At 41.4% G+C, this 22,790-nt stretch overlaps 1 long non-coding RNA gene across 1 annotated transcript in view; it reads left to right on the forward strand.

Moving 5' to 3' along the window:
* The first annotated feature begins 780 nt into the window (after nt 1–780).
* The window catches only part of LOC144761922 (uncharacterized), a 274,346-nt gene continuing 252,336 nt past the window's right edge, over nt 781–22,790 (forward strand). Inside the window, exon 1 of the long non-coding RNA XR_013595948.1 lies at nt 781–865. This is a non-coding gene — a long non-coding RNA (uncharacterized LOC144761922). The remainder of the gene's footprint in view (nt 866–22,790) is intronic.

Consider the following 22,790-nt stretch of genomic DNA (forward strand, 5'->3'; position numbering starts at 1 on the left):
GACTACTGAAAGTCAAGGTGAAAGGCACTAATTCCTGCTGTGGTAACGCCGATTTCCATGATACTGTCCCACTGTACTCCCGATCACAGTTCTTATAATTGGAAAGCACTTCAAAAGCTTCTTGACCTAAAGCGCTATTTGTCCATATTTTTAAATAAAAAAAACGTAAATGTGCTGTCTTCTACAGCAGCATGGGTTGTTTGTGAAAGAAATTGATCCCCAAAAAATAGACCTTTGAGTAGATGTATCAACAATGTGTGCCAAAACCATTGTTCTGCTGGACTGTTTACAATCCCCTGGCACTAAATAATTTGCTTTTTCCCCAGTAAATCAGCACGTTAACACTTCTATAGCCTTTAAACTTTTGGGAGCAACTCTTGTTCACTCTGCTCTAACAGGCATCAAGAAGAAACTGGAACTTCCTCGCAGATCAGCTCATTCCCATTGCTCCGGGAAGTGATGCTGCGACGCGACGCGACGCTTCCGAGCGAAGCTGGTTTCCGGGTAGCGCACGTTCTCATTATGCGCGAGTGACTTCAGCTCTCGCCACGATACGGAATCCCGCAACCAACACAAACAGCGGTGACATCACCGGTCTTGCACAGTTCTATTATTAGAGCTTCTGTAAGTGGAGCAGCGCCCCCTCCCTCCTCTCGTAGGATGAGTCATCGAGAGCCCCGAGGTGGTACGCTACGAGTTTCTGTCAGAGAGCCGGTGACGTAGCACGTCACGTGCAGGCGTCACACCGATTACGTATCGAGAGGCGGGGCGGATATCCAAGCAACTGCCAAGTTTAGTTAGGTGCTGCGTGAGTGACTGTTCTATCTGCCGTTACTGGCTCTGCAGCGGGTTGATTCTGCGGCCGGTATGTGAAGTTCCACGAGTTACTAAATTAATTTGCTCCGACCTGGGCGGGGAACGGCAGCCTTCCACTGTAACCCCCCACCCCTGATTTCACCCATTGGAGTTAGGCTTTCCATCTCCGCTCATATCCGTGAAAGGTATTTCCCAAGGAAAGGGGTGCCTTGACACATAACATAGCTTCCAAGTTTTTATACTGAAGATGTGTGACATTTCGATGTCACCGTGTGTTTATGCATGACATTCAAATATTTGCTGAGTGATGCTGAATAATGCATTAGCACAGTAGTCATGCGAGTGGAATGATAAATGTCTGAAAAATATTGGGTTGGCACCTTGTAGTGTGACATAAAGAAGCAATTCAAGGTGAATGTCACAAGAATTTAATTTAATAAATGTAAAAGGACCCGCAGGAAGCAGGACAGAATAAACAAGCAATTACGGGCGCCAGCTGTCAAGTGGTTGACAATGACAGCTGACGTCATATAAATAGTAAATGAACATTCCATGATCTGTCATAGGATGCCAGATCATGGAGATAGAAAATGCACTATATTATAACACTTGGAATCTAACAATGCAGGAAGTACAACATCTCCCTTTTTTCCCATGTGAATAACAACCATTATATATTGAGAATCACTCCATTACATAGTCTTTGAATCTTCCAGGAAGATTTATGACTCTTCCACCTCTAGAATACTTTCCTTCTACATTTGCATGAACAGTATCATGAGCAGGCTCACTATATACAGCAGATTCAACATTTCCAGTACACAAGTTTTCGCCACCATGTATTGTAACAGAGTCATCTTCATCCATAGAGGTTCTCCTTGAATTTACTATAAACTCTGAAGAATCTCTGTAACAGTCATTGATATGTTCTGTCATAGAATTATTTTGCATGTCATCCCATTCAAGAACACTATCATCAACGCTACTTTCATGGTTTTCCTCACCTCTCATTATAATGCACTCTTGCCCTGGTTTAAGTTTCACCACATGGTCTTTACTTCGCCATCCTTCTCCTTCCACTAAAACTGCACCATTTGTAGCTTTGTCAACTCTCTTGGGTTTACTATACTTGGACTCTCCCTTACTCACCATACCTGGTCTTTTCACTAAAACCCAATCACCAGGTTTTATACATTTCACCTTCGCCCTGTTAACCATGTCGGCATATGCATTTGTAGACCTTTGTTTTCTTTCAATGTTTTCTCTCACTCCTAACTCCTCATCATTTATCACTTTAGATTCAGTTGCAACACTGCTCCATCCGCCAATCTTAGGCGTCAATATATTGTTACACGATCTCCCTCTCATCAAAAAAAAGGAGTGTGTTTGGTGGCATCTTTCGGAGTATTATTGTAGGTATTGACCTTCACTCTTATGAATTCTTTCACATCCATTTTGTTAGCGATTGCCATTTGAATTCCCTCTTTAAAGAATCTGTTCAGTCTCTCAACCAGGCCATTACTCTTGGGGCTATACAAAGGAGTTTTCTCTTGAGCAATGCCTGACTCTTTTAGAAAATCTGTCATATTACTTGAAATTAATTGCGAACCGTTGTCTGACACCAGAATCTTTGGTTGTCCTTCCCTATCAAAAAATTTTTTTAAAAAATTTATGACAATGTCAGTTGTGACAGTATGCACGAATTTGTAACAAACCCATTTAGAATAGTAATCCGTTAACACAATCAGGTACTTACTGACATTTGGCAGTACATAAAAAGGTCCGGCAAAATCGATTGCGACTTTAGCCCACGGACCATTCGGAATAACCACCTCTTGCAACACATTTTTCTCCATTTTCCAGTGCTTATCAGACTTCAAACACTGTTCACACTTGTCCACATAGCTCCTTATCTCATTGTCTACCCCAGGCCACCAGTAATGCAATCTGAGAATGTTTCTGGTGGCAGTGACGCCAGGATGCCCATTGTGAGCAAGACTTATGATTTTTTGTCGTAGTTCATAAGGCGGCACAAAGACTTCGCCTCTTTTCAAATAGCCACTTTCCATCGTCAACTCATCACTCACTTGTTGGTAGCTCCTTAGTTCACTAGGTAAGTTCCTTATGGGAGGCCAAGCACTGCGCACATACTCTTGCACCTTGGTTAAAACCGTGTCCTTAGCTAATTTTTCCTGCCAATCCTCCTCCGATATGGATCCTCGACACATGATAGTAGCATCTATCAGAGCTACCACACACTCGGTATCATCCATTGACTCATCCTTTAAATTTTGAATTGGCAATCGTGACAAACAATCAGCTCTGCAGTTTTTTCCCCCTTTGATGTGTTCAATTACATAATTGAACTCCTGTAATTTAGACATCAATCTCAGTAGTCTTGAGCTAGCATTTCCGTTGCCACGTCCCGTTCCATTCAGCATATAAACTAGAGGTTTATGGTCCGTCACAAGAGTGAAACTTTTACCCCATAGATAATCTTTGAGCTTGTGCACAGCCCATACGCATGCCAAAGTCTCACGCTCAATGGTACTATAGTTTTTCTCCGTTTCATTCAGTCTCCTTGAAATAAAAGCAATAGTATTCTCCTCATTACCAGATTTTTGACAAAACACAGCACCGATCCCTTCATTGCTAGCATCTACAGTCACTATATTCTTTAATTGTGGATCATAGGGTTTCAGTGCAGGTGCAGTAGCTATTTCCTCCTTCACTCTTTTGAAAGCTACTTCTTGCTCAGTCGACCATTTGAACACAGCATTTTTTCTCAAAAGCATCCTGAGTGGTTCAACTTTTTCAGAATAGTTCTGCAAAAACCTGGAATAATATTCACTGAGTCCCAGAAAACTTTTAAGTGCATCTTTATTACTTGGTTCCGGAGCATCCCTTATGGCTTGAACAAGATCATCCTTAGGATGAATTCCATCTGCAGACAACACATGCCCCAAGTATTCAATTTCACTTGTCAAGAATTTACATTTGTCTTTTGACACTGTCATGCCTCTCTTTTTAAGGACACCCAAAACCTTGTCGATTAGTTGCAAGTGCTCCTTTTCAGTTTCTGAATGCAAAAGAATATCGTCCTGAAAGGCTTCAACACCTTTCATTCCACCAAACAGCAAGTCCATAAGTTTTTTAAACACCCCTGAAGAGGATGCTAACCCAAAAGGTAACCTCACATACCTGAAAGCTCCGTAGGGTGTAATAAAAGTAGTCAGCTCCTTAGACTTTTCAGATAGACAAACCTGATGGTAGGCAGCTCTTAAGTCAATTAATGAAAAAAATTTGGAACCGGACACCGATTGAAGGATGTCCTGAATCTTAGGTAGTGGGTGACAATTCACTAAAATGTTCCTATTTAAAGACCTCAGGTCCACACACAACCTGATGTCTCCCGTTTTCCTCTTCTTGGAAACGACAATTGCAGAAATCCATTCGGATTCTTCCGCTTCTTCAATCACACCTTCCTTGGTCAGTTTCTCTAGAACCTCTTTAAGCTCCTTTTTGATTGACAAAGGTACAGTTCTCACCTTATGTTTGCATGGCATGGCACCCTCTTTCAATTTAATATCATGAGTAAAACCTTTGACACACCCAATACTGTTTTTGAATACATCAACATGTTTTCCCAAAATGCTGTTCAAATCAGAATAATCACTCTCAACAGTTATATTATCAACCCAATCTTCTCTTAAAATAACTGGATCTTTGGCTCCTGGTATTAATATGACACCTAATTGGGCTAGATCTCTCCACCCTACCAATATCCTCCCCTTTTCAGCTACATATATTTTGGTATCAATGGACCTACCCCTGAAAGTCACTGTGTCATTGAAGTAGCCTAACATGTTTATCTCCTTCTCACCAAACGCCTTGGGGTTTATATCAGAATCAGTGAGTGGTACATTCTTCCATTTCTCCTCATATAGTACATCAGAAATTGTAGTTATAGGTGCACCTGAGTCAGCAGTAAACTTAAGCTCAACATTTCCTATAATAACATCCCCAATAGGACCTACAATTTTACCATCTATCATTTCAACATAAAGAATGATATTCGAACACATTTCCTCATCAAAACTTCCCACCATGTTAATATTCATGTTGTTACCTGATGTCTTAGACTTACATAAAGTAGAATAATGGCCATATTTTTTGCATTTTACGCATCTCTTACCAATAGCGGGACAATTTTTGTAATCCGCTAGATGATCATTGGATCCGCATCTAAAACAACTCATATGCTTACCTCCTAATTTCTTATCCCACACATTCTTTCCAAAAGTCTTACCATCACTTTTCTTTTTGTCCTGTAAATAAAATACATTAGTGTTATTCCCAGCATGAGATAATTCTCTTGTAGATACAAGTGATCTTTCTATACCCCTAGCAATATCTAAAACTTCCTGCAATGTAGGTCTTTTGCAAGCCAGCAACCTTTCCTGGACTTTCTTTGAGAAACAATAGAAAACGATCTGATCTCTAATGTAAATATCAGTCATTTCATCATATTCACATTCAACAGCAAGTATCCTCAGACAAGCTGTATATTCATCAACAGTCTCCCCTTCCTGTTGCTTCCTTAAAGCAAACCTATGTCTAGCCACCATTATATTATTTTCCTCATCGAATTGTTTTTCAAGTCTTTTTAAGGCTTCATCATATTCATTCATGGGTATAAAAGTTCCAGGTGGGTTTTCAAATTCAGGCAGACTGTCAAAAACGTCCTGTCCAGCCTTTCCCAATAGGCCAAACAATAAGGAACATTTCCTCTCTGCGTCAAAAGCTTTCCCATCAATGGATACTATATAATTTTCAAAAGCCCTTTTCCATATCTTCCACTTCATAGTGGGTTTGCCAGGCTCTTCTAAGAAACGGGGTGGTGCACAAATATTGTTGCTCTCAGCCATGTTTCCTTATGTAAATATTGCCAAGGAAAATATATGTATCCTCAAAAAAATTAATATTCACAACAGTACTTGTTCCAGATTATTTAATTGCTCAAAATAAGAAAAAAATATAATCTGTATGAATTACCGCTTCACCAGAGTTAATTTCACTTCAAAATTGGCTAAAATAACATTATAGTCAGTGCTCTGTAAGAGTTTCCATTAACTCCCGATGTTTGTAGAATGAAGCAAATTCAAAATGGCCACACGCAGCCACGTAAGATGACGAGTTGCTTATGAGAACCAATCAAAGCTGACGAAGTACCTCCCAGAATGCCTCACGCGTCACAGCTGAGGAGATTGTTAAACTCTAGCGAACGCCTGCTTCTGACTGGGCTGTGCGTCAGCAAGTAAGTTCTCTTTTCAGCACATAACGCCGATTGTTTCCTCAGCGCTCGCTTCAGCTTCGTCAATTTCACTCTCAAACACAAGCTCGACTTGTTTAGTATGTTCAAACACAGCCGCGTATAACTCCGCTTGCAGTTCAAGTTAAATTCAATGAGCGCTCGCTCAAATCTTGACTCACGCCGTCAAATCCTTCAATTAAACTAGTTAATGAAGCGCTTCCCAGTGACACCTCATGCGCGTGGCTAAACTCACACTGAGAAGTATTCAGTAAGTCCGCTTTACCTCATTTCCGTCATGACAGGTTTCATCAATCAAACCTGGATCGATAGGAATTTCCCAAAAAATACCCGCAGGTCCTTTCCACGATCTCCCGTCCTCGTCGCCAATTGTAGTGTGACATAAAGAAGCAATTCAAGGTGAATGTCACAAGAATTTAATTTAATAAATGTAAAAGGACCCGCAGTAAGCAGGACAGAATAAACAAGCAATTACGGGCGCCAGCTGTCAAGTGGTTGACAATGACAGCTGACGTCATATAAATAGTAAATGAACATTCCATGATCTGTCATAGGATGCCAGATCATGGAGATAGAAAATGCACTATATTATAACACTTGGAATCTAACAATGCAGGAAGTACAACACACCTTCATCCATAACTTGATTTTCGTTAAGATAACAGCAAAGTTGCTTTCTGTAGTTTTGATAAGTCTCCGCTCTTGACGGCGTACATGCGCTCTCTCAAAAAGAGACCCGTTATATGTGCTTTGGAGGCTTTAGCCCGCCCATCGGCTTGCCATTTGTGGCTCCATCGACTCCCATTCTTTCTCCCCATTTGTCCATGGCATGCATTTGTCATGCCTCGTCCTCTATTTGCTCCTGCCCAAGAGCAAAGACTAAAGTACACAATACCTCCACTATCCTTCACTTTATGGCCAATTTAAGGACTTCTTTTTTTAAGTCGTTTACCAGCCCTCAGGAGCGCTGGCGTTTTCAATCGCTCCCAGCGCCGTTTATTTATTTTTTTTAATAAATTTTCCTGTCCGCTTTTCAATATTTTTCCTTCTGTTACCCTAGCGCCAAGAAACAGTTCCGGTGTACTTGTGCTCTACAAATACTAGTAATATAACATGAAATAGAGGCATTTCTTTACATTAAAAATTCGGGAGTCTATAGATGTAGGGTGACCAACTGGCATGGGTGCAAATTCAGGACAGTAAGTGTAAAAATTCAGGTCAAAGGGTCAAAATTCAGGAAAAAAATTCAGAACACAAGGTCAAAATTCATGACAAAACTTCGGGACAAAAGGTAAGTTTTACAGACACATCAGAGGAAGTTGCACAATAGTATAAAAGTGAGTAAATAGACAACCATTTAAGTACAAGTGAAAATAAGTTTAGATTAGGTTGAGACAATCGTGCACTTTATGGTTTTTCGGTATGCGTGCAGCTTTGAGCAACTGTGCTGTTTTTTTGTTGTACTTCATATGATAGTAATCTATATGGTTACTGCACTGGGTTGTCTAGTCCGATATTTTGTTTACAACTCATGGTCCTGAGCAGGCATGTTTGGTGAGAGAAGTGGTCAGGAAGATCTGCCCGGATAGTCTTTGTTACTAGCATCTCATATCCGAGTGCCATTGTGAGATGTAATACGGCACGCATAGGCCAACTAAAGGGAGGATTGCTGTGATGAACCCGCTATAGGGTACGCATATGGGTGTTTCAGCAAGTGGAAATTAAAATATGGAATTTGACTTTGCTTATGGAGGCTTCCAGAGAGTTGCACTAGCTGACGAAGTCACAAAGGTGCTTTTCCCTGCAGCTTACTTAAAGAAAGCACTGTCGATACACTATTATATTGTTTATTTTTGACGCTTTGCCTTTTGGTACAAACACAATATACATCTCAAGCACCGCTCATGGCACTATGAGGCTTTCCCTTAAAACTAAAACAAAACATGCAAAAATTTACAATTATTAGTGTAACATTCAAGTAGCAGTTGGGTGTCACTTAAAATGTCATATGTATGATGTATAGATCCCACACATAAGCACACAGAAAATACTGAATAGTAAAGCAAGGGAGTGGCCAGAAAATTAAAATACCTCCCACTTTGAACTAAAGCTCCTATGGCACCAAGAAAGCAAATAAGTCATCACAGCCCTCCCCAGAAGAGCTCTCTTGTCTAAGGATCTAGCCATCCATTCTTCCATCAAACTCCTGATATCCACCATTTCAAATTTTCATTCTGTCATCTATTAATTCTTTCATCCATAATTCAGTCTTTCACCATTCATTCTGTCCTTCCATCTGTGTGCCCATCCATATCCAAACATTTTCAAACATTTGCAAACTTATCCATCATCTATCCTTCCATCCATCATTTCACTCATCCATCCCTCCATCCATCATTTCACTCATCCATCCCTCCATCCACCCTTTCACTCCTCCATCCATCATCCATCCACCCTTTCACCCAATCCATCCTTTCACTCATCCATCCACTTTTCCACCCATCCATCCACTCATCCATCCACCCATTTACCCTTTCACCCATCCAGCCATCCTTTCATTTACTTATCCATCACCCAGTCACTCATCCATATACCCATTCAACTATTCACTCATCCATCCATTCTTTCTCCCAGTTCTCCACCCTCCCTTTCACTCATGTATGCATTCTTTCACACATACATCTTTACATTCTTCCTTTCACTCATCCAGACACCCATTCCCCCGTCCATTCTGCCAATCATTCATCCATGCTTTAACTCATCCATCCATCTATCCTCCCTTTCTCGCCCCATTCCCCTTTTGCTTAGCCAGACATCCTTCCATCCTCCCTTCACCTATCCACCCACTCATAAATCAATCCATTGGCCCTATCACTCATCCATCCTTTCTCTCATTCATCCACCCTTTCACTCATCTATCCATCCTTTTTTCTATTCTCCCTTTCACTCGCTCATGCATCCACTTGTCCACCCATCCATCCATTCACTCATCCATCCAACCATTTACCCTTTCACCCACCCATCCATCCTTCCACTTACTAATCCATCCACCCAGTCACTCAGCCGTCTACCCATTCAACTTTTCACTCATCCATCCATCCTTTCTTCCAGCTCTCCAACCTCCCTTTCACTCATGTATGCTCCACATTCCAATGTTCTAATGTTATTTATTTCTTCTGCAAGCATAATCAATGTGGAAAAAATAGCAAACATATTAAAAAGTAAAATAAAGGTGTTGCCTAGCAGCCCAGGTGCAAAGCACTGGCACTGAAGGGCACCCCTTTTTGGGCTGTTGTGCACATATGATTTGTAACTTGCTGTGAAGATACAGAGCCACTATGGGTTCACTCACTATGTATAAATTCATGTTTATGATAAACTTTTGAGAAAGCATGAGTTGGGCCGAACCTAACGCATCATTTAACGCGCAAGGGACAGCCAAGTCCAACAAAGGTGTTTACCAATCACAGCGTCCCGCAGAAGCACCAACTTCTCCCCAAAGCTTCCAATTGCCTTTAAGACAATACACTTCAAGAAAGTTAGGGAGCATCCTTCATCCGGGTTTATTAACTACGAGCCATTGATAGATTAATTCTAAAGCATCTGTGTATTGAAACTGGTGAGCACCGGGTCAACTGTTTACAGACCGAAAGTGCGGAACAGTTTGGAGGGGCAGGGAAGAATGACAGACAGAATGAGAATGGTTGGGGTGGGGCTGCTCTTATCCTCGGGGAAGAGTTCGAGGCGCCCCATCAGGGGCCTGAGGCTTCTCGCAGGGAGCAGTGCTGCTCCCTGCAATGGCCAGAATTACGGACAAAAGGCGTCCGTAAAAAGGACTCTCACGGACAACGGACATGAGGTCCAAATTACGGACGATCCGTGAAATTTACGGACGGTTGGTCACCCTATATAGATGTAGGGTTTTGCTAAAATAACATGTCCGCAAGTGTACTAATCTTCCCCTGTATCTGTGGCTTGGTGCTACGTATAATGATCCAAAATTGTTTGATGATTACTGTCTCTTTGTAAAATACCAACATAAATAAGATTTTGCCTCCTACCTTAGAATTGCTTCCCATGAACATTGCACTTAACATTGTTACTCTTTAGTACTTGGCTGCTATGCGTTACTACCTAAAACCGGATCTCACAGATTGCTACTTCCTGCTAATATCTCTGATTGTCTTAAACAGTATTCTGTGAAAAGCAATGGCCAGACATGAGCCACAGGGTTATTACATAACATTACCTCATGTTCTCCAATCCTGGCATAAATTATTGCCACTAAGAATGCTATTTTTCCCTAACAAGGTGCTGAAGTTAGAAGCTTGAATGGTACGCTTCTTGACCCTGTTAAAACTAATGGAAGGTCCTGTGGTGGTTAAGTTTTGCATTGTTTTTCTGTGTTTTATTGATGCTTTTATCTTACAGGACATATATGGAATCTTCTGGTTTTGCTTGTATTCCATGTACTATTGTAGATGGAATGTGTGGGTGAAGGACTGGAACACCACAGTGTCAGTTGGTGCTGTCCCCTTGAGCCCTCATTACTAATGTACTTGTTGTTAATCTTCTTTTGTATTAAAAAACCCTCAAATTCATCTGAAGACTGCTGGTGAATACTTTACAAAATTGGCGACAAGCTTTGGATCCGAATTCGTCTGAGGTACCACCCGGGATGTTGGTGATTATTTTCTTTTTCCTTTATCCATTCACTCTACTTCCAGACTTCGGCCTCAAACCAAAGATACTACTGTTTTCCGCCTCAAACTAAAGGTACTTTACTTCATATTCATTTATTTTTAACAAGGGCTCAGGGATTTGCCCTCTCAAGGCCAGAGAAGACGCTTCATTCTTCACGGACCCTTTGTTTCCATTAAAAAAAATAAAGAAAAGAAAACTCCTCTTTGAGCTAATTCCCTCAACGTGTGCTTCACCTGCGTCTACCACACACATCGTGTTTGTATTTGGACTTTCCTTTACGTCCACAACCACTGATGTTGTATGTACATTAAACTTCAGGCAGTTTACATGCTGTAACAGCCGGCGCTCATGCTCCCCGCCTCACTGGTCTGTCCGCTTGAGCGCATTTCTCCATTGTTTCTGAATTCTTCTTCAATGCGTGCCTTCCGCGTCAGTCCAGCTTTATTTAAACAACACTCACCTTTGGCCGCCTCGTGTTGTTTCTGCAACTGCTGGGCTCCACAGCGCTTCTTCATTCAGTGCGAGTCCGCATTGCATTGTTTATTCATCTGCAGGGCTTTATGGCACTTCCTCATTCAGCGCGACATCCTTCAAGGTGATCATCTTGTGCTGCACAGTCTCAGATCAGGAAGTACAACTTGCAGCATTAGAGGTTTTGGTTATTTTGGTTATACAGCATTTCAAATTCACTCACAGCTCCTCTCATGGTGACATATGGTCCTGCTCAAAACCATTTTCAATCCAGCTTTGTGTTAACATCAGCGATTAACATTCTCATTCTGCATTTATATTCTACATTGTGTTACCAGCGATTAACACATTTTTTTTTCTATTGGCAAAGTTTGCAGCTTCATGTTAACATCAGCGATTAACACGCTTATTCTGCATCTTCATCTTGATTTGTGTTAACAGTGCGTATCACGCTTATTTTTACTTCAAATCCCCACGTCATGTTAACAGCGATTAACATGCTTTATCTTTCATTCTACGTTATTTCAACACAAAGTCTAACATTAGTGTTTCCTGATCATTCATTGACTAATTTTGCTAATAATTCAATGTTCATTTATTACATATATTTTTTTATCTTCAATTTCTTGTTCACACTTATTTTTTTTATTTTTTTCTCTCTCTTCTATTACTCACAATGCAATCAGTTACTCCTCCAACTCCTTTGTTACAAAAACCAGGAGATCCCCCATTAAAATGGGGACTTTGGTATAGATCTTTCAATGCATATCTATGGGCCATTCATTGATGGTTAAAATTTAAAGCTGATAGAAAATGTAGACTCCTATATTACTATTTGGTTGTTGAGAATAAGAATGTTTTTGACCATTTACCTGTTTACTTAGATCAAGATAGTGGAGATCTCGATGAGTTTCAGTTGGCTGTAAGAAAATTATCCTTATACTTTGAAGGAAAAATTAATCTGGTGGTACACAGGCATACGTTTTTTACTCGTGTTCAAGGCTCAAATGAATCCATTGATACTTATGCAACCGCTCTGAAGGTTCTTGCTGGTTACTGCGATTTTGATAATTGCACTTCGAAATTAATTAGGGATCTAACCGTTTCCAGGTGTTATTCTAAAAAGATTCAACAAAAGCTTTTGTCTTAGAAAAATCTGTCTTTACATGAGGCTATTGATATAGCAAAAAGCATTGAATGTTCACAATTAGACGCCAAATAATTCGAAATTGAATCGGCCGCTACTAATGCTGTCCATGTCAAATTCTCATCCAAAGATCCACACGGTCCTTAAACTTTCGATACTACCTCAAAAAAGGAAAGGAATACTACTGATACCAGCACCAGAGGTGGTAGGGGTGTGTTTTCTGGTCGTTCTAAGTTGCAATGCTATTGGTGTGGCTCAAACTCCCACGTTTCTAATTTTAAAAACTGTCCTGCTATGGCACAATAATGCTGGAAATGTAAAAAGGTTGGCCACTTGGGAAACGTTTGCAGAGGAGGCAAACGCACTCCGTTTCGATATGTACAAGATCGTGTTGTAGATAGTGAACACGAAGTAGTTGAAAAAAACTTGAAGAGTTAATGTTGTCTGTTGATTGTGTGGACATCAACAACATCCAAGTAGAAAGGAATATTAGTGATCCTTTACATCAGATAAAAATTGGTGGTATCCATATTCCTCTACTCATTGGTTCTGGTGCAAGAATGACTATAATTTCTATTGACAAATACAAACAATCCTGGGCATACAAAGTACTATTACCTCCGGATGTTGTCACTACAGCATTCGAAGGCAGTAGTCAAGTCAAGTCAAAGATAGCTTTATTCGATTTCAGTAAAAAACCATAAAAGCACATTAAAATACATGTCATACAATAATATTTAACCCCTTCGACGCTCATGACGAGCTCAGCTCGTCATGGAGTTTCCATTGACTTCAATGGAAATTACATTGGAGCACAAGCACAGGCTCAGCATCCAAGTGGTTAAGAATGAATCAGAGAACATACCACATATCTTAAAACATACTGGAATGTAGTCTGTAGGTAAAATTACATTAAATTCTGTACATCGTTTCACTCGAATAAACTACCGCATACTAGGGACATCATGATTAAAATTCAAGAAAAAGAAGACTTAATCAAGCGTAGATCTGCATCTAATAGCGAATTTTAAGAACTTGGAAACAGCACATATAGTCATTTCATCTTGTAACAAAAGCAACTTATATAGAGCTGGTCTACATTGCCTCAAGCCCCAGATTTTCAGCAAAGGTGTTAAATATCTCTTTCTTCCCCATACATAAAATTTACAAAATAAGATACAATGTATGGTGGATTGCGTAGAAGAATCATCGCATGGGCATTTAATTAAACTTTTTGACCAGTCATTAGTAGTTGGAAAAGTTAACAACCTGAAATAACTGTCCGTTCTCAGGCGTGCTAATAGCATTCTAGTATAACTGGACTGTTCGGGCGACAAGTAAGACTGTAGACCCGGTCCTTGGATCAATAAGTCATCTTGAGTCACAGTCGATTTCTTTCTCTCTGAACACCAACGTTGATCCTCAAGAAAGGCTAAACAACATTCTTTCAATGCCTTTCTCGAAATTAAGGATAATAAAGATGGCGTATCATAAAAGTCTGCGTGTCCTATGTTAGTTTGAAATTTTTTAACATAGGAAAGCCACTGAATATTTCTAGACCCCTCATATTTAATACAGTCCATAATAATCACCCTATTAAAATCAGTTGCAGTAGAAGTCCATACCTTGTGCCATAAGAGCAAGGGGCTCATCTTGATTAAATCGACTATATAAACCACAGCAAGTTCCTTATGACAAGCATAGGTGGAGGTAGATTTGGGGACGGCTAACAGGTAGCGTAGGAAAGCATTCGAAGGCAGTAACATTGACTTGGCAGGGTATTTTTGTGGCATCATCACTTTTGAAACCAGAACCATTCATGGAAAATGTATGTAGCTTACAAAGGTATTAATGTTCTGGGTTGGTGTCACCAAGCAGAATTTGGCATGATAATTAAACCAGGACATAAACATCCCGTTTCACTTACTAAAGCTGTGTCAGACCACTCTGTATGGAAGGAGACATTTGGAGATGTTTTAGTGACATAATTGCCTTGATAAAATATTTTTCTCATACCATTAAAGTTAAGGAAAGTGTTTCACCTGTGAAACGCAGGCTACGTAATGTTCCTCATAGTGTATGAAGTGAATTGATGCAAATGTTAAAATATATGCAAGATGATGGCATCATAGAGAAAGTGGATGGCACGTTATGGCTCTTTCCCATCGTACTTGCCAAAAAGAAAAATGGCGAATCACGCTTATGTGTGGATTTAAGGTCGCTTAATAATGCCATATGGGTGGAGAACTTTCCTTTTCCACGCATTGATGATTTAATTACGTCCGTAGGCCAGTCCAAGTGGTTTTCTAAATTGGATTTATGGGCGGCTTAGCATCAGGTGGAATTGGAGGAGTCATCTAGACATTTAACAGCTTTTGTCACACCTGGTGGTACTTTTTTCAATTTTGCAGAATGCCATTTGGACTGGCATCGGCCGCTTCCTATGAGTAACACCCCTGTAAACGCTGCAATCCCCGCCATTGGAAGGGGAACAGGAGCTTGACAGGACTCAAGGTCCCAGGCTCCTTTGCGGCTGCTACCACCGCCGACGCCTGCAACACGCGCCTGGAGGCGCTTTAAGACATCAACAGGGCTCCCGCAGCGCGGGGGCATGCTCGGGCAGGGCCCGGGCAAAGGGAGGGCCCGTCTGCGCCCATCAGCAAGTGACAGAGGCAGGGCTGGGCAACCCCTCTGACGTATAGAAGCCAACATGGGTAAGCGCAAATTGCCTTGTTCTAATGATCAGCCCAAAACTAAAGTCAAGATCCCCCGTAATTGTGCCTCCATAATGTCTTACCAAACTAGTGCAGTGGGGGCAATCACCACAGAGATCCACAATGTAGAAGCTCAGTTGGGTATGGGTGAGGCGGACTTGGCTGACAATACTTGGCAGTCTCAGGAACTGACTTTGTTAATGTTACTTCAGCGGGGGCCAATGGTTCTATTCATGATATTGACGCTATACCAAATTTAGGATAGGAAACGTGTCTGGGGATTGGCGGAAGTGTACCCATGTCCTAGGCAAGGGAAATGTCCGTAGCACCTCTGGAAACAAAAGAGGAAAAAAAGGACCCAAGGAAGCCTGAACAAAAAGGACTCTGTCTCCCAGGAGGGGCTTGGTAGTCACACGAATATGGAAGAAAGGGAGCCCTCTCACTTGGGAACTACTTCTACGGAAATAATTCTAACCCATCTTGACACTTTATTTGAGACACTGAGAGTGGAATTCATTAATTGTATGAAATTTGGGGTGATGGGATTATGAAGAAGTTGTTACATCTTGAAAGAAAGCTGGAGGGGGTGGCCTGTCCTAATATTATCGAGAAGGAGAAGCGCTAGAATGCAAATCGGTTATCATCCTGTAATAATATCAACCAAAATGAGGATAGTGTGTTTGTCACTGGGGAAAATGGTGCTAGTACCTATGGTATTGGCCCCCAGAGGTTTAATGAACCCATTCATGACTCTAAAACAGTTCCTAATCTGTTGAATAATGCTGGAGCTCATGGGAAAGCTGAGGTTAGGCCTATGACTGGCACAAGTAACCCGATTGGTAAGAATAGTCACGAGAGGCTCCACTTACCCCCGGAGTCCACACCTCGGGTAGCAGTACTAACCAGGGTACCACCCCTTAAGATGAATGTTGGGGAAACAAGTCAGCTAATACGCAAAGTTACATTTTGGTATACTAGACACTCTGATGGGGGCTTGAATGCATCATCTCACATTATAATGGCCAGACGGGTTGAATGGGTTGGCCACTGTCACAAAAATATTGATGGAGATTGCGTTGTAGTAAATTTTGACATGAAGAATGTAGCAGTTTGGCTTTGTGAGAGCGCTCAGTGTGGTGACAAAGAGGGAATACAAGTATTTCCTCTGAGGTTTTTTATCCTCCCAAAGTGGTTGAGAGGGCCAACTGTTTACCTTCCTCTCTAGGTCACAATGGAGAGAAAATAGGCAAAGAGTGGGTATCAGGCCGAAGCCAAGTGGAAATCTCTCCCTAGTGAGGGGGACCCCTATGACTCCTTTATCTGTGGGGGCGCCATAGGGAAAAGCTCAGCCAATGTGGGGGGTGGGGGAGGACAGCAAATAGATTTGAAATATTGAGTGAGTTGGATACAAATGATTAACCGCCATCCCTCTTGTTCAAGGGAGGGAGGAGGGTATACAACGGAAGCCCATAATAAATATGACACAAGTAGGCAGTCCCAATGTAGTAGGTTCAGTTAAAATACTTAGCTGGAACATTGCAGGGTTGAGAAATAAAATGGAAGATCCTATATGGAATAATTTCTTAAAGGAATATGAAATTATTGATCTTCAAGAATCCTGGGAAGTGGGTAATACCCTTTGGTTGAATGGCTATTCCACCTATTTTGAACCAGCGAGGACCTCGGTGGTAGGAAGACAAAGAAGGGAGTCTGATTACTCTAATATCCCTCAAGTTTATAGGTACTCGTCGAAAATTGAAAACCGGGCTAGCAAATTGTTTAGCTGTTGAAATTGTACCCTCCAACTCCACTAAAGTTTTAATTAACTTCTATAACTCATTTGATAGAACCACAGTTATTGAACATCTGTCTAGTCTTAAAACTTATTTGGAGAGTTATAAGGAGCAACAAGTCACATCTTATTTATTTGTTATTTTAGGGGTTTTTAATATACATCAATGTTCCAAGCGATGTAATGTTACCGATAGCTTAGGGCCTGGCATGTATTCTGACGCACATTTCGAACACACACTGCAAGGGGAATTTTTGGAACAAACCTCTGCAGATTTGGGTCTTTTGTATCCGAATGATTTAAGCGACACGGTTGATATTCATTCCTTTAAAGGTAGGGGAATGCATACGACCATTGATTACATTTTTATAAATACTGCCCTGGAAAGATTTGTTAAACGTTACACAGCTGTGTGGTCACAATTAAGTGACCACAATCCCATACACCTGATATTGGGAGGTGGTATTGGGTTCAATCTGGTAACCGATACATAGGTGCCCACAGCAGTTATTAAGAAGAAAGTCCAGGGCCGTGGACTAACATGGAGTAGGGTCACCCCTGAAGATTTTTTGTAGTAACTTAGCTACCAAAGTGGGGTTGGAAATAGAGCTATTTCTTAATAGGGGGGCAAGAGAAAATTGAATTTTAGCCGCCTACGGGAAAATTTGCTTGCAGGTGGCAAAAGATCTTACGTATGACTGCAAGAATTATCCCAATAGAGGAGAGAGGTGGTTTGACCATAGATGTTCAATGATGCATCAGAAGTTGATGGTCGCCCTAAAAAATAGACCACAAGATAAAAGTTTAATAGTTGCCCATAGGAAAGAGTACAAGCTAGCTATTAACACAAGCAAATCAGACAATAAAATTATGCCCTGGATGAATTAATGTCAATTGATGTAATACAAAATAGTGCCAAGTTCTGGAATATTGTGAATAGACTATTCTTTGCGGATAACAAAGGCAGACTGCTGGAGTGTAATATATCTGAAGAGGATTGGTTCAACCATTAAAAAAATATATATGGGGACCAGGGTGACTTGGAACTTAGGTGTTCCCCATATGTAGGCAGGAAATATTCCCTAGTTTTTAGGGAGAAGGAAATAGCGGTGGCTATAGATCAAATGTCCAAGAACAAAGCCTCTGGTCCGGACGGCGTCCCAGCTGATCTATACAAAGCTGATATAGCCGTATGGTCTAAATTATTAGCAAATGTTTTTAATAAAGCCTGTAAAATTAAGTTTACCCCAATCTTGGTCACAATCGGTTATAGTGCCGGTTTTGAAAAAAGGGAATAGAGGTGACCCGCGATGCTATAGGCCAATTTCATTGATAGATTCAGCCGTAAAAGTTTTAGGCAGAGTGGTTTTAAGCAAGCTTACTGAGTGACTTAATGATGCTAATATCCTCTCAGACTTACAGTATGTGTTAGGGAAAGGAACAACGGATCAGTGCCTAAACCTGCTTTTATTATCTGGAAAATGCACAGTTGCAAAGAAAGGTTCACTTCATTTGGCCTTCATGGATCTCTCTTCGGCTTTTAATTGTGTTAATAGATCCAAACTGTGGCACCTGCTATTAAAACTAGGCCTAGACAAAAATATAGAAATGTAATGACTAGATCTACCTTTGCTGTCCTAGATTTTGCACGTAGATTGGGATCAAAGCCAACGTGAGCCATGCTAAAATGTATAGGGCCAAATGTCTGGCTATAGCAAACTATGGCTCAGATCTCTGGGGATACAGAGAAACGGGTGATATCCAAATAGTGGAAAATACATTTTTATGGACTCTTCTATCCGTGCCACAATCAACAGCTACCTATATTATCCATCAAGAAACTAGCCTAGGTTATATATCAGATACTACAGGTATGGCACCCTTACTTAAATGGATCAGCTTTTGGACAAACCCAGAGCTCGGGATGAATCGCAATATTATTCGCAATTGTTTGGAACTTGACCGAGCAAATAGTATCCCCTGGTTAAGTTACGTGGAAACGACCGCAACTTATTTAGGGAGACCAGAGTTATTAGCTCGAAACTTCGAAAGGTGGACATGTGTTGGACTAAAAGCATGTACCTGCAATTATCGGAAACGGATAGAGAGGCTGTAGAATTAACCAAGCCCTTTGTACGGGCACATCAGCTGTTATCCACCTCACAATCAATTGAACCCTACCTAAATATAGTTACTAACCACCATCATCGTTTCTTCCTGGTGATATTTGGATTGAATCAACTACATTTACTCCTTGCAGTATCAATGGGATGGCAGAAGCCAGAGGACCTGAATGTTTGCACATGTGACAATTTTTCCACTCAGGACTCAATGCATTTTGTCTTATTTTGTGAGCATTTTTTGCACATCCGAAATCGGTTCATTTCATAAAGCTTTATTCGGAACAATAAAATACATGTCCATAAAAGCACATACAGTTATGAAAACAAACATTTCATTAAAAAAACAAAACAAAAAAAAAACAAAGAAAAACACAAATATACATGATACTATAATTATCCAGTGCGGGATGGATAAATAATTTAAAACTCATTAATAAAACACATACTTTTCCTAACACCAATTGCCTTGAGTAGGAAAGTGCCCGTAAAAAAGCAAATGTCCGGGTGATGCATATTAAAAAGCAATTTCATAGATTCTATAATTGTTCTTACTCCAAATCTTTTTAGGATGGGCTTTAAATAGAACTTCCGCAATTCACTATACAAATGGCATGAAAAAAGAAAGTGCGTAGTGCTCTGTTCTGACTTGTTATCACAGGCACAGGGTCCCAAAGGACGTAATTTTATATTAGGACATGCAACCAGATGATGTACAATTCCCATCCTCATTCTGGTAAGTACATACTGATGTGAAGCTCTGGTCACCTGTGTCAAATAAGGGTGAAATCCAATAAACTAGTTCAAGCCATTGTACAAATTACAGGTAGAGAGATTAGATTCTTCCAGAACACGCCTCTCTGTACAGAAATTCAAAAACATGATTTTCATATTTGATTTGGAATTATCAGATGCACAATGCCAATCATTGATCACATTGTATCCAAAAACCTTTTGAAAATTGACAATAATATATTTAATCCAGGGGATCTTCAGGTGCTGGTCCAAAGTGAGACAATCCTCAATGATAGCTCTGTTCAGAGAGGTTCCTTCATTCAACCAAACAGATCGCCACAGTAATAAGGGTCTTAGATGATTAAATCGTTCAGAAAGTGGGACCCCGTTTCTTTATTAACCAGGATATTGGAAGTAGATTTGGGTAGACACAGGAGCCTTTTTAAAAAATTGTTCTCCTCTACCTGTAGGCACCCGGCAGAGGTCACCCCCCAAATTCCCGCCCCGTAAAGGGCCGCAGATAGACATTTTGATTGGTAAATTTTTAGCATGTCAGCTATGCGTCTATTTCCCAGTTTCTTAGCGAATACAAAAACCCCATTTGCACTTCTAATCATCTTTGTTTTAACCACTTTGTGTTCAATATTCCAGCTACCATTTTTTGCAAAATTAATCCCCAAATAGCAGAAATTGTCTACTTTTGAAACCTGTTCACCCTCAATAAAATAACTAGAGTTAACCTTCGTTTTTATCTTAGCTTGGCCTGAACATTCCATCACATAGGTTTTTGACATATTTATCACCAGTTTTCTGTTATTGATGAACTGGACAAACTTGTCAGGGATGGGGAATTCCTATAGCCCGACGCCCAGGACATATTGTTTGGGGTCAAGGGCAACAAGTTTTCATGTGTATTTTGTCCTTGGGACAAGTAGGCCCAACCCCCTACAGTACAAACCCTTTGGCTGCCAGTTTACAACACCACATTATAGATCAGCAAGGCATTGACTGCAGTTAAGGTAATATTTGTGTCCATGTAATAATGCTGTTCAAACTTGTATTTATGGTTCGTTAATGCAAAGCCTTAATTATTAGGGTGAGCACTTTCAGTAAATGTTGTAAGCTCAGATTGCACTACTAACAGTTGTTCAAGTGTAAAAACGTGTACACTCGTTTTCAATGTTTAGCAATACGTGGCTATGTATACTGCTCCCAGAATGCTCTCCGATTAGATGCAAATATTTGCAGAAGCTTGAAAGCAAGATTGAGGATTCTTTGCTTTCTAAATAAAATGTTCACAAAAAAAATGCAAAAAAATGTCACTAAACTACTGTCAAATTTTAGGTACCATTTCTTTGCAACATCATTTAGTAAAATGTGTTGATGTATGCAAGTTTTCCCCCAAAATATTTATATTGGAAAATCAGTGTAAACAGTTTTAATAAGATTATGAGAAACACAAATAAACAAGCATTGGCAAAGCCAGTAGGTCAGAAGTAGTTGGTCAGCCTTTTGGTTTTGTCAGTCCGTGACTAGTTTTGGCATGGTTTTTGTAACACCTTACTGGTGTGTTTGCTGCTGGGCCCTCACCATAAACATTGGCAAAACCAAAAATAGTATTGGTGTCAAAAAGCACACATTGTCACAGTAGTTCCTGGCACTGAACAAAACGAATGTGTGTTGATATGCTGCTTTTAAAAGAACAGAATCTGGTCACTCGCAGTGCAGCTAGAAGGAATAGAGAGAGAGAGAGAGAGGGGAAGAGAGAGAGGGGGAGAGAGAGAAAGAGAGGGAGAGAGAGGGGGGAGGAGAGAGAGGGAGAGAGAGAGGGAAGAGAGGGAGAGAGAGAGGGGGAGAGGGGAGGGGAAGAGAGGGAAGAGAGAGGGAGAGGGATAGAGAGGGAGAGAGAGAGGGAAGAGAGAGAGAGAGAGGGGGAGAGGAGAGAGCGAGGGGGAAGTGGGGGAGAGAGAGTGGGGGGAAGGGGGAGAGAGGGGGAAGGGAAGAGAGAGGGGGAGAGAGAGTGGGGGAGAGGGCAGGGGTAGAGGTAGAGGGGGAAGAATAAGCGAGAGGGTGAGAGAGAGAGAGGGGGAAGAGGGGGACAGAGATGGAGGGAGAGAGGGGGAGAGAGAGTGGAGGAGAGGGCAGGGGGAGAGGGCAGGACGAGAGGGGCGAAGAGAGGGAGAAGAGAGGGGGGAAGAATAAGAGAGAGGAGGAGAGGAAGGGGAGAGAGAGAGAGGGAGAGAGAGGGGGAAGTGTAAGAGAGGGGGAAGGTTAAGAGAGTGGGGGAGAGAGGAGGAAAGAGATGGAGGGAGGGAGGGTGAGTGGGGGGGAGAGAGGGTGGGGGAGAGGGTGGAGGAGAGGGCAGGGGGAGAGGGCAGGAAGAGAGGGCAGGGGGAGAGGGCAGGAAGAGAGGGCAGGGGGAGAGGGCAGGAAGAGAGGGCAGGGGGAGAGGGCAGGGGGAGAGGGCAGGAAGAGAGGGCAGGAAGAGAGGGGCAGAGGGGGTGGAGGGAGGAGAGAGGGGGAAAAGTAAGAGAGATGGGGAGAGAGGGAGAGGGGGAGATAGGGGAGAAGAGTAAGAGAGAGGGGGAGCAAGAGGGGGAAGAGGGCGAGGGAGAGGGTCATGGTTTACGCCAGACCTTATTAGGGGCCCAATTATTAAATAAAGTCTCAAAAGTGCACCCATAATATAATGATTGCTGCCATGATTTGTCACCACATTACATGGCACAAAAGGGACAAGTGGGTTCTGTTACAGGACAAGTAGATTTATGAAGCAAACAGCCCCATAGACAAGTAGATATTTTATCAAATTCCACACCCCTGCTTGTCCATCAACCGTTGGAGACCCAGGGGAGTCCTGGACAGTAGCACAGCATCGTCCGCATAGAGTAACACAGGGATGTTGAGGTTGTTAACTCTAGGGACGTCTGCCGTAACTGTTTGCAGGACCGAGTCCACT

The sequence above is a fragment of the Lissotriton helveticus genome, chromosome 6 (assembly GCF_964261635.1).
Source record: "Lissotriton helveticus chromosome 6, aLisHel1.1, whole genome shotgun sequence".
Lineage (NCBI taxonomy): Eukaryota > Metazoa > Chordata > Amphibia > Caudata > Salamandridae > Lissotriton > Lissotriton helveticus.